Source organism: Sarcophilus harrisii, chromosome 6 (genome assembly GCF_902635505.1).
Source record: "Sarcophilus harrisii chromosome 6, mSarHar1.11, whole genome shotgun sequence".
Classification (NCBI taxonomy): domain Eukaryota; kingdom Metazoa; phylum Chordata; class Mammalia; order Dasyuromorphia; family Dasyuridae; genus Sarcophilus; species Sarcophilus harrisii.
In genome coordinates, this window is record NC_045431.1 from 55,455,568 (window position 1) to 55,473,059 (window position 17,492).

The following is a 17,492-nucleotide window of genomic DNA, read 5'->3' on the forward strand; positions in this document are numbered from 1 at the left end:
AAACAAAAAGAACTACTAATACATTGTACACTACAATAGCAAAAATGTGAGATTATCAACTATGAAAGACTTTATTCTTCTCAGTGCTTCATTGATTCAAAGCAATCCCAATAGGTATTGAATAGAAAATGCCACTGGGTTACAGAAAAAGAACTAAGGAGACTGAATGTAAATTAACACATACTCTAACCCTAAATTCGCCTCTCTCTTTTGCTTTAATTTTTCTCTCCCAACATGATTCATAAAGCAATATGTATTAAAATTTAAAAAAATAAAAACATTGTGTTGTACTTAGGAAGTGGATAATAAATACTAATGGATTAATTATGCTATCTGAGCACAGATGATGTGGCATTTCTAAAAATTCATGAGTCTGTTAAAAGAAATAGCCAATTAACAAATATTAGTTTCACAAAGTACTGAGATACAAAATAATTTCACAGATACACTACCTGCATTCTCATATAAAACAATAAAATTTAAAGGAACTAATGGAAATAGACTCTTTAAAGTAACCTAAAATGTATTAATATGTAAGGATTCTCTCTAAAACAAATGTCAATTATTTTTTCTTTGAGCCAACTCTGATAAGAGTAAGATTCACACAATGTTCCTCCCCCTCTCTAAATTCCCTCAGATATGATAAGTTTCCTTTGCCTCTTTGTAGGATGAGGTTTCCCTCTTTTTATCCCTCCTTCCCACCTTATTCTGCCATCATCCCTTTTCCATATTCTCCTTTTTTTTTATATCAGTACAATCAAATTATACATGTATTTTTTGTATTCCAAACAGAAATACAATTTAAGAGGTTTTTTACCTTTCTGCATCTCTTGAGTTCTATGGTTGGAGATCAAATTTTTTTGTTTTTTTTTTCTTCAGAAACAAATGGAATTATTGTTTATTAAATGTCCATCTTCTTCCCTGAAGAAAATGATCAGCTTAGTGTAGTTTATTCTGGCTGCATCCAAGTTCTTGTGCTTTTCGGAAATCATATTCCAGGCCCTTCTTTCCTTTAATGTAGAGGCAGCCAGATCTTGGGTGATCCTTATTGTGGACCTGGTATTTAAATGTTTTTTTTTTTTTTTTTTTGGCGAAAATTTTTTCCTTAATCTGATAGTTCTGAAATTTTGCCCAATATTCCCTTGGGTTTTTATTTTAGGGTTTTTGAAGGTGTTATGAATTTTTTCAATTATTTTACCTTTGATTTATTACATCTGGGCAGTTTTCTTTGAGATTTCTTTAAAATAGACAGGCTCTTTTTTCATCACAGTTTTCGGAAAGTCCAATAATCCCACATTTCTCCTGACTATTTTACAAGTCTGTCATTTTTGCAAGTAGATAATTCATGGTTTTTCCAGTTTGTCAATTTTTGTTTTTGTTGACTATTCTTGTTCTCAATGAATCAAGTTTCATTTGTTCAGTTCAATTTTTAAAGAATTATTTTTCCTTAGTTTTTTTACTTTTTCTGTATATGTCCAATTGAGTTTTTAAATGTATTGTTTTGGTCTGTGAATTTTTTTCCACACTAATTTTTTTTTTAGGAATTATTTCTTTTTCCAACACAGATCCTACTTTTTGGTGTTCTTTTGTCTTTCCAATTCAAGATCCTACTTTCGAGTTCTTTTGTCTTTTTCCAATTCAAACCCTACTTCTAGGAATTTTTATTTTTCCAATTCAAATTTTCTTTCCTGATATTTTTTTTACTTTTTCCAATTCGTATTTCAGGAAGTTGTTGCTTTCTTGTAAGGCTTCTCTTTCCTTTCCCCATTTATCTTCTAACTCTCTTTTGAGACTTTTAATGGTCTCTTCTATAAGAACATCATTTATATATATACATATAATTGGCCATGTTAATAACCAAATTAACAAAAACCATATGATCATCTGAATAGATGCAGAAAAAGCATTTGATAAAATCCAACATCCATTCCTATTAAAACACTTGAGAGTATAGGAAAAATGGACTTTCCAAAAAATCAGCAGCATCATTTAAAACCATCATAAGCATCATATGTAATGGAGACAAACCAACCATTCCCCAATAAGATCTGAGGAAACAAGGCGCCCACTATCACGTTACTATTTAATTTGTATTAGAAACGCTAGCTATAGAATAAGAGCTGAGAAAAGATTAAAGGAATAAGAATAGTCAATGAGGAAACCAAATTATCACTTGCCGATGACATGATGGATACTTAGAGAAAGATTTGTAAAAGTTTTAGAAATAATCCACAACTTTAGCAAAGTTGGGTTAAAAATAAACCCACATAACTCATCAGATTCTTATATATCACAAAAAACCAACAGTCAGAGTTACAAAAAGAAATCAAAAGTAACTAGATAATATAAAAATTTAGGAATCTATTGCCAAGGAAAATCAGAAACTTTATGAGCAAAATTACAGACCACTTTTCAAAAATTAAGTCTGATCTAACCAATTAAAATATTAAATGCCGGAAGGGTGAGCAAATAAATAAAGATGAAATATTACCTAAACTAATTTATTTATTTAATACCAACAAACTCCCCAAAACTATTTTAATGACCAGAAAAAATAACAACAAAGTTCATAAAAAAAAAAGGTCAAGAATTTAAGGAATTGAAAAAAATAAATGAAGGTGGCTTAACTTAAGATCTAAAATTATATTATAGAGCAGGTTCCAAAAACTATTTGGAATGGTAAGGAATAGATTAGGATCATGGAAAGATTAGGTTCAAGGGAAAACAGTCAACAAATAAACCTAGTCTTTATTAAACCAAAGATCCCAGCTTTGGGATAAGAACTTTGTTTGATAAAATTGTGGGAAAATTAAACTAATATGGCAGAAATAAGCATTGATCCATGCTTAATGCCGTACACCAAGATAAGGTCAAAGGGTTCATGACCTAGCATAAAGAAAATAAAAATTAGAGGAACAAGGATAAGTTTTCTCAGACCTGTGGAAGGGAAGGCTTTAGACCAAAGCAGAACAAGATCATTACGATCAAAAAACAAAATTTCGATTATACCAAACTGAAAAGTTTTTGACAAAACAAAAACTAATGCAGACAAGATTAGAAGGAAGCAATAAATAAAATGTTTTCACAGTCACAGGTTCTGATAAAGGCCTCATTTCCAAAATATATAGAGAATTAACCTAATTTATAAAAATCGATTCTCCAATTGAAAATGGTCAAAGGATAGAAAGACAATTCTAGATGAGTTGAAACTATTTCTAGTCATATGAAAGATGCTCCAAGTCATTATTAATCAGAGAAATGCAAATTAAGCAACCTAAGTACTACACACCTGTCAGATTGGCTAAGATGACAGGAAAAAATTAATGATGATTGTTGGAGGGGATGGGGAAAACTGGGACATTGATGCATTGTTGGGAGGGAACGAATCCAACCATTTTGGAGAGTGTTTGAACTATGTCAAAAAGTTATCAAACTTGCATCCCTTTATCCAGCAGGTTACTACGGGATTATATCCCAAAGAGATTATAAAGAAGGGAAAGGGACCGATTGCACGAATGTTTGTGGCAGCCCTTTTGTAGTGGTAAAACTGAAACTGGAATGGATGCCACGTTGAGAATGGCGAATAAATTGTGCTATAGAAAAATTTGGAATATTATTTTTGAAGAAAGACCAACAGGATAATTTCAGAAACCTGGAGACTTACACGAACTGATGCTATGAAATGAGAGGACCAGGGAGATCATTATATATTAACAACAATTAAGATGACCGTTCTGATGGACCAGGCCATCCCGCAACGAGATCAACCAAATCATTTTTAATGGAGCAGTAATGAACTGAACTAGCTATGCCCAGAAAAGAACCTTTGGGATGACTAAAACCATTACATTGAATTCTAACCCTATATTTATGCACACCTGCATTTTTGATTTCCTTCAAGCTAATTTCAATGTTTCAGAGTCGATTTTTTGTACAGCAAAATAACGTTTTGGCAGATACTTTGTATCTAATTTATTTTAAATATTTAAATCTACTGGTCATCCTGCCATCTAGGGGAAAGGGTGGGGGGGTAAGAGTGAAAATTTGGAACAAGAGGTTTGGCAATTGTTAATGCTGTAAAGTTACCCATGTATATATCCTGTAAATAAAAGGCTATTAAAAAAATAAATAAATATGTAAGGATTTAATCATGAATACAACTTCACTTTCATTTTGACAGAAATTAGGGAAAGATATTTCAATTCAATGAAAAAAGCTTTAAAAAAAAAAATGTGTCCAAAGTGGGCCAAGCTCTCTATTAATTGCCAGGTATTCCAAAATAAACAAACAAACAAATAAACAAACCAAAAAAAAAAAAAATCACTTGTTCTCAACTCATATTATTCTAGTGGGAAAAACATATTGATATTTCCCAAACTACTTTGTAGATTTAATGCAATTTCATTCAAAACATTAAGCAATGATTTCATAGTATTAAAGTCACAGCAAAACTCTCATAGAAAAAAAAATTATAACACTTTCAAAGAAAAAAAGGACAAATGACTATGATAGAAGGATATCTCCACACCAACTAAACCACAGGTATTATGCTGAGTAGTATTTGTGTTCTCATAGGTAAATCACTTCATATCTCTCAATCTTAGTTCCATTATTTTTAAAAAGAGAATATTGGAGTATGTAATTTTCAAGAAATCCTTCTGCTCTAAATTTATGATCCTTTTTAAATGTTAGAATTAATAAAAACTTAATTTCCCACTTTACCCTTTCTTACACAAACAGAATAAATAAATCCCCTGGATTTATAAACACATAATGTAATTAGAAGATTTTTTAATAGAAAATTTAAGAGAAATTATCTATTACATGAATCAGAATGAAATTAAAATTACCATTTTCCCTAGTAACCCCACAAATCAGCCCTTCACTATTTACTGGGAATGGAAGCTAATCTTAAACATTTAAGTATTTAAAAATATTTTCTCCCTTGTCAAATATTTAAATTCATTTTTTCTTTTTTTTTCTTTTATCTTATTAGTTATAAATTAAATTTAATCCACTATAATTTAAGACATAACCCTTGTCTTAATGGATATCATTGGTCTTTTTGAGAATGAAGCATCTTATTAGTTCTCTAGTATATTACAAAAAATGGTGTACCATTTTGAGCATATAATTTCATGAAGAAAAATGAAAGTAAGTATCCAGAAAAAGGTAAATAAGGAAATTGAAGCATAGAGTTCATGCCACTTTAGAGTTATCTGAAGAAACTAGGGATATTTTATTTAGAGAATAGGAAATAAGGGGCAGAAAGCTTAGTAATTAGGTCATCCCATTTTAAAAGGGAAGTTATTTTGAAGAAGCATCACAGTTATTCCATTTGTCCCTAGAGTACAATAAAATAAACAAACCAAAAATCCTTTATGAAATAGATGAAAGTTGAAAAGAATAAATTTTAAACTTTAGATAAGAGGAAAGAGAACAATTTTTGAATAATTAGACTTTCCTGAAGTTGAATGGACTGCCTTACAACTTAATGGGTTTCCCTTCATTAGAAGTCTTAAAAAAAAAAAAGAAAAAGAAAAGAAAAGGTATATATCTACATCTGTATATGTTTGAAAGATCACACCATTTAAGTACCTATTTAGACTAAATTGAAACTCTGATAAAAATAAAATAGGCTCTTTTATCAAGTGTGGATGGTTACAAAAAAACAATTATTTTTTCACTTGAATGAATAAGACATCTTTTAACTATGACTTTTAAAATTATATTCATTTCATGTAAAAAAAATGAATTGAGAATTAAATCCATTCAGGATTTGTTCATAAGTGTAACATCATAAAAGATTAAGGCTTGCAAATGTAGCATATCATTATTCACAAATTAATGTCTTTAAGTAAAATAGGAAAGCAAATGAATTTCTTCCTCTTTTACTTAATGATAAAGTTTGACTGATATTTGTGAAATTTCAAAAGAAAGAAAGAAGGAGGGAAAGAGAGAGAGACAGAGACAAGACAGAGAGAGAGTGAGAGAGCTCTCAGATATTTTAGCTCCATTAGTGATTTTTTTGGGGGGCAGAAGAAAAAGAAATCTAAAATGGAAATGAGAAAGTACTCATAAAACTCATCTCTATTGTATCATGAATGCATTACCATACAACTACATCATCATTTTCTATGTAAAATCCCTAGTACTTTTTCCATAACAAAAGATTTTTCTTTTGATACTCAGTAGGAAGTAAGAATAGAATTATTGGGATAATGCTTATTGAAGTCATGTATGATGCTTAATTTAGTCAATTACATAGATGAATATTTTAAAGTAATGTGAAAACTGAATTGCTATTTAAAATACTAATATTTGAACAAAAATAACTTTCTTTTAGAATATATCAGAATTATGGGGGTGATTTTTAAGTAGTAAATATTTAATTTTGAAACAGTTAAAAACTGACTTTTTCATAAAATGTGTGATCAACTTCACAAATGATTTAGTATCTAAAAATTCTGCATCTTAGTGGCAAAATCCCTCAGATCTTCAGAGTAATGGTAGTATCCATTCTCCTTTATGATTATGAGGCTTGCTACAGACATTCATCCAGCTACTTGGAGCAGTTTAATCAGCATTCTATGGACTATACTTCATATCAAATGGCAAGACAGGATCACCAACAATGAGATGCTGGAATGCAGTCAATCCTATCAGCATTGATGCAGTGTTAGTTCTGACTGAGCTCTTCTAGACTGGTCATGTTCAAAAGATGGATGGGAGCAGAATGTATAAGCAGTTGCTTCATAGTAAGCTATAGCAAGATGAGTACAAACAAATTGAGGAGAAAAAAAAGCCATTAATGTACAATGGTGCACAGCTTCAAGGCACTGAGAAACTGCCGGCTGAACTATCAAGAACATGCTGCCCCCCATATTTGTTTCATTTTTTTTTTCTTTTAATCCATAAATAAATTGTCAAACTCTGTAGTGCAACACCAAATAGAAAAAGTGCTGCTGAAGAAATTGGCTGCTTGTTGAAACATGTACAAAATGTTGATCTCCCAGAGAGTGGAAATATTCATATCATATGGCATGTATTGGTAAAGAAAGGCCATTAAAGAAATACAGTCCTAATATTGCAAGGGTCTGACAAATTAAACTTACTTATCAAATTGAATGTGAGGTCCAATTAAACTCTCATTAAATTAGTTTACACAGTTTACAATTTACAAAATGAGTTGATATCTCATCTCCTTCTATGTTATTTTCTACCTACAGGAAGTAATTAAGAATCACTAAGTGGTAATCCTTACTAGAATTGTTAGAGATGATACTTAGGACTGTTTTAGAATGAGGGCAGAAATAGGCTAAAGATATGGTCACACATTGTATGAACCATCCAAAGGACTGAAATGTGTTTGAAAACACATTGTCAAAGTAGATTTAAAGAAAAAGGAAGCCATACCTGATTACAAAGCCATCATTTAGAGAACAAAATAATGCACCATTTATTGGACTCAATCTTATTCTCTAAGTCTTTAGTTACACATTGCTTCTTATGATAATCCACTTTGTACTTTTACATGACACTTCAGAGCTCTCCTCCAAAAAGCATCTTTGATTTAACAAATATGAATTATACTTTAACAAATTTCGTCAATGTCTAATATATATTTTCCTTCATATCCCTTTATATGATTCTGGAATCATAGATAATTGATCAAGTATCTATCTCAATGAAAAAGAATCTAAACTTCTTAATGTGAGAATATATTTGTTTATATTACCAAATTTCAAAATCCAAGTATACTTAAAAGGCAGATTTATTGATGTGGTAGATAGAGTACTTAGCCAGTAATCAGTAATATTGAATGCCAATCTAGTCTCAGATACTTACTAGCTGTGGGCTCTTGAGCAAGCCATGTAACCCTGTTTCCCTAGGTTTCTTCATCTGTAAAATAAGCTGGAGAAAAAAAATATCAGGTCATTCCAGTATTTTTCTTGTCAAAGAAGGGAAAATCATCAGCATAGACAACACATTCTTTTTTGCTGTTGTTGTTTGGACTATTTCTTCACAAGCTAAAAGATAGTCCCTTGAAACTCTCTTTCACTGTTCCTAACCCCACACATTATGGACAATCTCAACATGTCCAAAATCTCTTCCATAGGACTGCTTGTCAATTAAAGGCACTTATGTATATGGCTTTTCTATATTTTTGATTCTCCACACTAAATGTTCTCCATTTCTCTTCCAAATTTTACTATAACATGCTTTCCACTCATTGCTTTATCCTCCTCATGCTCTTCTGGGTGTGTGTGGGGGGAATCCAACATTTTTCACAGACTAAACAGAAATAAATACAGTAATGTAAACATGACCTGACCTGGTCAGATTTTTGTAAACTTCCTTTCTTGAGAGAGTATGCCTGCTTTGATTTTATATATATATATTTCTCATTTTTGATTGCTATGGTACAATTTTTCCTAACATTGAGTTCTAATTTTTTAAAAGCATCTATTTTTATATAAAGTAAAGTCATGATTTACGTCTTGTATCTTTAGAAAGATGATTGAGAGACAAAACTAACATCCAATTTAAAAGATAGATGAGGTTCTTTGCAATCCTTTTGTCAACATGGTATGGTGGATAGAATGTGGTCTTGAACAGTGACAATATTACTTCCATGAGCTTCAGTCTTTTCCAATGTAAATTGATAATATTAATATAACCTCTATCATAGAATTTTTGTAATGCTCTAGTGTGGTGAAATTTACAAGATAATATGTAAGTCATAAAGAATTGCCATTCAATTGAGTTGAAATTGTCTTCAAACAGTTCTTTAAATTTTGAAAATCATTTTACTTAAATTGTTCCAGTTGACCTCTTAATAACTTTGAGGCACTTATTATAAGTATAATTATTTATATTCTATTCCATAGAAAACAATAACAACAATAAAGCTTATAGTCATTAAGTGGGTTGTCCACATTTAGGAATATAATAAAGTTTAGAAATGAGTTTCAAATCTAACATTAATATTTTAATTTTAGAGAAATATAAGGGGAGCAGAGCCCAGATGGCAGAGAAGAGACACATCTTTTTCCAAGATATCCCCAAATCCCTCAAATTAACAGCAAATTAAGCCTCTGGATTGGTTTTAGAGTTAAAGAACCCACAAATATTTGTAGTATAACAAATTTCCACAAAAAGATAATTTGGAAGATCTTCAGAAAACTAAACAAATGAAAATAAATGATTCCATGGGACATCAAGAATCAGTCAAACAAAATCAAAAAGTAGAAGAATACATTAAATACCTCATTGGAAAAACAACTGACCTGGAAAATGGATCTAGGAGAGATAATCAAGGGATTATTGGACTTCCTGAAAAACATGATGAAAAAAAGAGCCTAGACGTTATATTTCAGGAAATCACCAAGGGAAAACTGTCCTGATGTCCTAGAATCTGAAGACAAAATAGGCATTGAAAGAATTTGCTAATCATCTCCTGAAAAAGACCCCAAAATTAAAATTCAAAGGAATATTATAGCTAAATTTTAGAATTATTGGACTAAGGAAAAAATATTGCAAGCAACCAGAAAGAAACAATTCAAATATAAAGGAACCGCAATTGGGACTCTCCAGAACCTAGAAGTTTAAAGGATCAAAGGAACTGAAATATGATATTCCAAAATGCAGAGGAAATTGGATTGGATGCAGGAATCAACTATCCAGCTAAAATGACCATGGTTTTCCAGGGCAAAATATGGACATTTAATCATATATGTGAATTTCATTTATTTCTGATGAAAAGAGCAGAGCTGGACAAAAAGTTTGATCTCCAAATACAGAACTTTAAGAAACATAAAAAGGTAAAAAAAGAAAGGACTCTTGAGAAGTGTATCTCTGTTTTGGATATATTAGAGAGTGCAGAATAATTTGATTTTACTGTGATAACATTAAAAAAAACCTAGTGGTGGAAAGATCATGGTATTGGAAAAAAAGGAAAATGGAAGTAAAATGAGGGAAATTATATCTTATGAAGAGGCAAAGAAGACCTATTATAATTGCGGGAAAGAAGGGATCAGGGTGAACACTATGAATTTTACTCTCATCACATTTGGCTCAAAGAGAGAATATCAGATATATTTGATTTCACAGAGAAACTTGTCTTACCTTTTTTGGGAAATGGAACAGGAAAGCAGAAAGGAAAATGGGACATTAATAGAAAAGAAAAGAGAAATAGTAGGGAAAAATATAAAAAAAGAGTAGGAGCTGTAAAGAGGGGAGGCTGTTTGAGGGAGTGGTGGTCAGAAGCAAAATACTGGGGAGGAGGGAAAGAGGGAAAGGAAAGAAAAGAATAACTTCAGATAAATAAGATGGCAGGAAATACAGAATTAGTTATCTTAACCGTGAATATGAATGGCATGAACTCCCCTATAAAATGAAAGCAGATAGCAGACTGGATTAAAAGCCAGAATCCTTCAATATATTGTTTACAAGAAACATATTTAAAGCAGAGTGATACATTTATAGTAATGGTTAAAAGCTGGAGCGGAAGTTATGCTTGAGGTGAAGTAAAAAATAGGGATACCGATCCTGACTTCAGATCAAACAAAGACAAAAATAGATCATATTAAAAGAGATAAGAAAGGAAACTATATATTTGCTAAAGGGTACTAGAGATAATGAAGTAATATTAATTCTAAACATATATATACCAAGTGGTATACACATCCAAATTCCTAGAGGAGAAGTTAAGAGAGCTGCAAGAAAAATTAGATAGCAAAACTATACTAGTGGGAGATCTCAACCTTGTTGTCTTAGAACAAAGACATAATGAGTATGAAAGAATTTAAGAAGGTAAACAATTTTAGAAAAGTTAGGTATGATAGATATTTGGAGAAAAACTGAAAAGAGACAGGAGTACACTTTAATCTCAGCAGTCCATGTAACTTATACAAACATTGAACATGTATTAGGGCATAAAATCCTCAAATGCAATTAAAATTATATGTAATAAAAGGCCAGGCACAAATATATAAAACATTAATTAGAAACTAAATAAACTAATTTTAAAGAATGAATGTGTGACAAACAGCAAATCACAGACACAATCAATAATTTTATCCAAGAGAATGACAATAATGGGACAACATACTGAAATTTGTGGGATGCAGCTACTGTGGTTATAAGGGGAAATTTTATCTCTCTAGATGCTTACTTGCATCAAATAAAGGAAGAGCAAATCAATGGTTTGGGTAACTAAAAAGGCTAAAAAAATCAAATTAAACCCCCCAACTAAATATCACATTTGAAATTCTGAAAATAAAAGGGGAGATTAATAAAATAGAAAGTAAGGGAACTGTTGAATTAATAAATAAAACCTAGAGTTGGTTTTTTATGAAAAAAAAACAAAATAAATAAATCCTTAATAAACTTGATTAGAAAAAGGAAAGAATAAAATAAAATTATTAATTTCAAAAGTGAAAAGGGAGAACCTTGCACCAATTAAAATTAGAAAATGAGAGCAATATTTAAGAGTTATTTTACCCAACTATATGGGTAATTTGATAATCTAAGTGAAATAGAAAAATGTCTACAAAAATATAGATTGCCCATTTTAACAAAAGTAAAAATAAATTACTTAAATTGTCCCATTTTAGATAAAGAAATAGAACAAGTTATTAATCAACTCCCTAAGAAAAAATCTCCAGGACCAGATGAATTTACCTGTGAATTCTATCCAACATTTATAGAACAATTATTTACAATACTATGTAAACTATTAAAAAAAAAACTGACAAAGAAAGAGTCCTATCAAATTCCTTTTATGACACAGATGTGGTATTGATATCTAAACCAGATAGAGTGAAAATAGAGAAAGAAAATTATAGGCCAATTTCCCTAATGAATATTGATGCAAAATCTTGAATAAAATATTAGCAAAGAGATTACAGAAAGTCATCTCCAGGATAATACATTATGACCAACTAAGATTTATACTAGTGATGCAGGGCTGGTTCAATATTACAAAAACTATTAGCATGATTGAATGTGAAAATAACCAAACTTACAATAATCAAATGATTATCTCAATATGTGCAGAAAAAGAATTAGATAAAATCCAACATCCATTCCTATTAAAAACACTAGAGAGTACACGAATAAATGGAGTTTTCCTTAAAATGATCAGTAGTATTTACCAAAAATACTATCAGTAAGCCTCATATATAATGTGGATTCCCCATAAGATCAGGGGTAAACAAGTTTGCCCACTATCAGCATTACTATTCAATATTGTATTAGAAATGTTAGCTTTGGCAATAAGATAAGAAAAAGAGATTAAATGAATTAGAGATGCTAATCAAATTATCACTCTTTAGTGATGATATGATAGTATACTTAAAGAACCATAGAGAATCACCTAAAAACTACTAGAAAAAATTCACAATTTTAGTAAAATTACAGGATACAAAATAAATGCATATAAATCATCAGCATTTTTATATATTATTAACAAAGTCCAGCAACAAGAGATACGAAGAGAAATTCCATTTAAAATAACTGTGCATAATACAAAATATTGGGAGTCTATCTGCCAAGGCAAAGTCATTAACTATATGAACACACCTACAAAACACTGTCTACACAATTACAGTCAGATCTAATCAATTCAAAAAATATCAAGTGCTCATGGATTGGTTAAGCTAATATAATAAAATGACAGTTCTATCTAAATTAATATACATATTTAGTGCCATATCCATAGAACACCCAAGAAATTATTTTACACATCTAGAAAAAATAACAACAAATTTCATCAGGGAATAACAAAGGTCAAGAATTTCAAGGGAATTAATGAAAAAAATGACAATGAAGGTGGCCTAGCTGTGGCACACCTAAAACTATATTATAAAACAATAGTCATCAAAAGCATTTGGCACTAAGAAAAAGAGCAGTTGATCAGTGGAATAAATTAAGTGTACAGGACAAAATAGTCAATAATTATAGTAATCTAGTGTTTCACAAATCCAAAGACTCAGCGTTGGGGATAAGAAGTCACTATTTGACAAAAACTGCTGGGAAAATGAAAAACGTGTGTAGGAGAAACTAGGCATTAGCCCACACCTAACACCCTATATACCAAGGTAGTGTCAAAATGGGTTCATGATTTAGACATAAAGACTGATATTATAACAAATTAGAAGAACGTAGGACAGTTTACCTCTTGGATATTTGGAGAAGAAAGGAATTTGTGACCAAAAAAGAATTGGTCTCATTAGTTATAACAAAATAGATTATTTTGACAATATTAAGTTAAAAAGTTTTATGCAAACAACACTAATAAATGCAAGATTAGAAGGAAATTAGAAATTAGAAAGAAAACATTTTTGCATTCAAGGATTTTGATAAAACACCTAATTTGTAAAGTATATAGAGCTGACTCAAATTTCTAAGAATTCAAGCCATTCTCCAATTGATAAATGATCAAAGGATATGGAAACAATTTTAAGATAAAGAAATTGAAATCACCTCTACTCATATGAAAAGGTACTCTGAATCACCATTGTGCAAAGAAATGCAAATTAAGACAACTCTGAGGTACATATCTCTCAGACTGACTAGGATGACAGGAAAAGATAATGATGAATGTTGGAGGGGATGTGGGAAAACTAGGAATGAATTCATTATTGGTGGAATTAATTATGAGCTGATCCAATCATGCTGTAGAGCAATGTGGAACTATGCTCAAAGGGCTATCAAACTGTGCATTCCCTTTTATCTAGCTGTGTTTCTACTCTGCATATATGCCAATGAGATCTTAAATGAGGGAAAGGGGCCCACATGTGCAGAAATATTTGTGGCAGCCTTTTTTATAGTGGCAAGATACTAGAAAATGAGTGGATGTCCATCAGTTGGAGAATGGATGAATTAGTTATGGTATATGAATGTTATGGAATGTTATTGTTCTGTAAAAAACAAACAGCAGGATGATTTCAGAGAGGTCTGGAGAGACTTACATGAACTGATGCTGTGTGAAATAAGCAGAACCGGGAAATCATTGTACACATCAACAAGAAGATTATGCAATGATCAATTCTGATGGATTTGACTCTTCTCAAAAATGAGATGATTCAAGCCATTTCCATTGATCTTGTGATGATAAGAGCCATCTACACCCAGAGTGAGGACCGTGAGAATTGAGTCTGGATCATAATATAGCATTCTCCCTTCTTTTGTTGTTATTCACTTGAATTTTTTTCTCATTTTTCTTCCTTTTTATTCTGATTTTTCTTGTGTAGCAAGATAATTGTATAAAAATGTATGGCCACATTTGATTTACATATATATTTTACCATGTTTAACATATATTGAATTACTTTACATGCAGAGGAGGGTTGGGGCCAAAGAGGAGGAAATTGGAACACAAGGTTTTGTAAGGTTCAGTGTTGAAAATGTATCCTTGTATATGTTTTCAAAATAAAAAGCTTCAAAAGAGAGAGAGAGAGAGAGAGAGAGAGAGAGAGAGAGAGAGAGAGAGAGAGAGAGAAAGTACAAATTGAGGCTTAGGGAACTTTTTCCGAATTGTTTCTGCTCACTCAGGTAGTGGGGAAAGAACTAAGTATTTCCATACCACCATCTATGTTCCTGACACTGTATTTAAGACTTTTAGAAATATAATTTCATTGGATCTCTTTAAAAAAGAAATCCCTATAAGCTAGGTACTACGATTATTCTTTTTTTTTTTTTTTTAACTGTTGAGGAAACTCAAAGAGAAATTAAATGATTTACCTAGAGTTATAGAGTTAGTAAGCATCTGAAACCAGATTTAAAGCCTGGTTTACCAATTCCAGAACTGCCACTCTTTCAACTATAAGAGTAGCTGCTTGTTATAAGTTTGACTAAAACTCAGGTCTTGCTGATTACAAGTCTCTTTTAAACCTATCCTTCACAAATTAATTTTGGGAATATTTCTCCCTTTTCTCTCCCTCTCCCCCACCTTCCCAATGGGGGACAAAATGCACTCAGTACTTCAGTTCATTTTGAGGGACACAAGTGTAGAATGAATTCTCTTAATTAAGGTAATTTTTTTCATTTCTTATTTTTGTCTACGGATTTCATTGACTTTTATAAAGAAAACAAGTATATCTGTCTTTTCTCCCCAACATATGTGTAAATTGGTATATGAGAAGAAATGGGAGTGTTTAAATCTATAATTAGTTCAAGGTGAATCCTGCCTTGTCATCTCTTGATGCTGACTCCTGGACGTGGAAGAATGCTAATACAATGTAATTGTGGTTGGCAGTTGCTTTTAGGGATCCTAATAGGGCATGACACATAAAGTCAAGGCCAGCACCCTATTTCAACTCAGTGCAATGTGTTAGAGAGAGAAACTGAAAGAGACAACCTGCTTCTACATGGATCTAAAAAAAAAAAGACATTTTAAGTAGGAAACAAAAGAACAAGATATAGCACCATGAGCAGTAAATTCTTATATGAAATCCTAATCAAGCAATATGTACTAGGAGGCCAATTAATTTAGTTTGGTTTGTTAGAGCATTCTTCCATAGAGGAAGGAAAAAAATAATTTGAGGACTTCATTATTTAACAGGCTAATTAGTTTTACAAAAAGTTAAAATAAAAGTTTTTCCTATATATCAAATGGACTTTCATTTGTAAACAAAAAAAATTTGTGCTATTGTTCAAAAGTGGTTTTTATATATTGTTCTCTATACTATACACTCTATATTCCTATCAGCTGGTCTTTTAGCTCTTTCCAAATCTTTACATTACACCTCCTTCTTTTCTGCTTTTGTATAGATTGTCTCTCTTGAAAGTGAAGTCTTTGATCTTTATCCCCATTTCTTACCATTCTTACAAGTCATAGAATAGTTAAGTGGATTCTCCACAGTTAATAATATAATAAAATGTAAAGACTGAATTTATATATAAGATTATTAATTTCTCCATTTTATAGAAGTGTAAATTGAGAGTTAGAGAATTTATTTAAATTGTTAATGTTTACCCATGTAGTAGGGAAAGAATTAAGCATTTACCATAAGTTTCCAGAGGAAGACCCTGTATCTCCTTCTACAAGAATTCTCTCCTGAGAATTAATGCTTTATGGCTTCAACTGAAATTATCATGTATACACTTAATTGTTAATCATTTGTATTATCTGAATTTAATTCAGTTCAATAAGTATTAAATAAGTAATAAGGTTAATAAAGAATTAAGCACTAATATCTTCCAAGAATCATAGTAGGCATTATAGATAAAAAGACAAAAATAAAACAAACCTTGCCCTCAAGAAGATTATATTTTTACTGGAATATATATATATATATATATATATATATATATATATATATATATTTATTTATTTACTTATTCAGCTGTAGGGACAGTACTGTTTTTATTTCCGTTTTCTGTGGATACATTTTTGAATATAATAGTCACTAACTATCTATTTTTGGGGTTACATTGAGTTAGTTCAGAAAGGAAGAGTAAAGAAATGTGGGCAGTTTACAGCATAATTCATTATAATTATAACAAAAAAAAATGAGGATGGTATCCTGATACCTGTGGATTTTTAGGGCTATCATCCTTCAAAGGTTATCTTACAAGTCAAGAGTTGTTTAAACAGAGCAGGTTCCCACAATAACAGAGTTCAAGAAAGCCCCAGAAGTTTGTTAGCCCGCCATCTGACATTTATCTTTATGTACAATCCAATATTAACAAACAGTAGAAGAGTCAGAAATACCTGTCAATTTCCAATTCGACATAAATTATGCTCAATTAATTTAAACAATACAGATTTCTTTAAAAAATGAAAAAAAAAACTCTACTTGAGGAAGTCCCCCCCCCTGCCAAAGAACCATGTAAAAAGAGAGAAGTGAAATAAGTAATTATATTTTTAAAAATATACAAAATACCAAAATACAAAAAAAAATTAATATTGTCAATGAAGATTGTAACTCAGGGCTGCATCTACCCATCTACCCTCACTGGTCTTTTATTGAAAATGGATACATATATATATATAGTGTTCACATGTACCTCCCATGTGCATGCATACATACACATAGCTGTATACATATAAATTTGTATATACCCATAGATATGCATATGAGAATATACATGCACATGTATATCTATACATATACACATTCATATACATATAAACATGCTTATAAAACCTATATGTGTTTATGTAAAATACAACATGTATTTTAACAATATATTCTAAATAACAATATATTTAACAATATATAACAATATATTTTAACAACATCTACGTCTACCCACAACAAATATATATGAGATATATTGTAAAGTATTTAAAGCAGAATTATTATATCTATACATATATGTATAATATAAGTATATGTAAGCATTTGTATGTATATAATATATGAATATATCTTTATATATCCAAATACACACTATATATATATATTCTCATAAGAATGAACAAAAATGAGCTTCCAGATTTCATTTCATTTGTTTGGTAGATAAGAGATTCTTGATCAGCA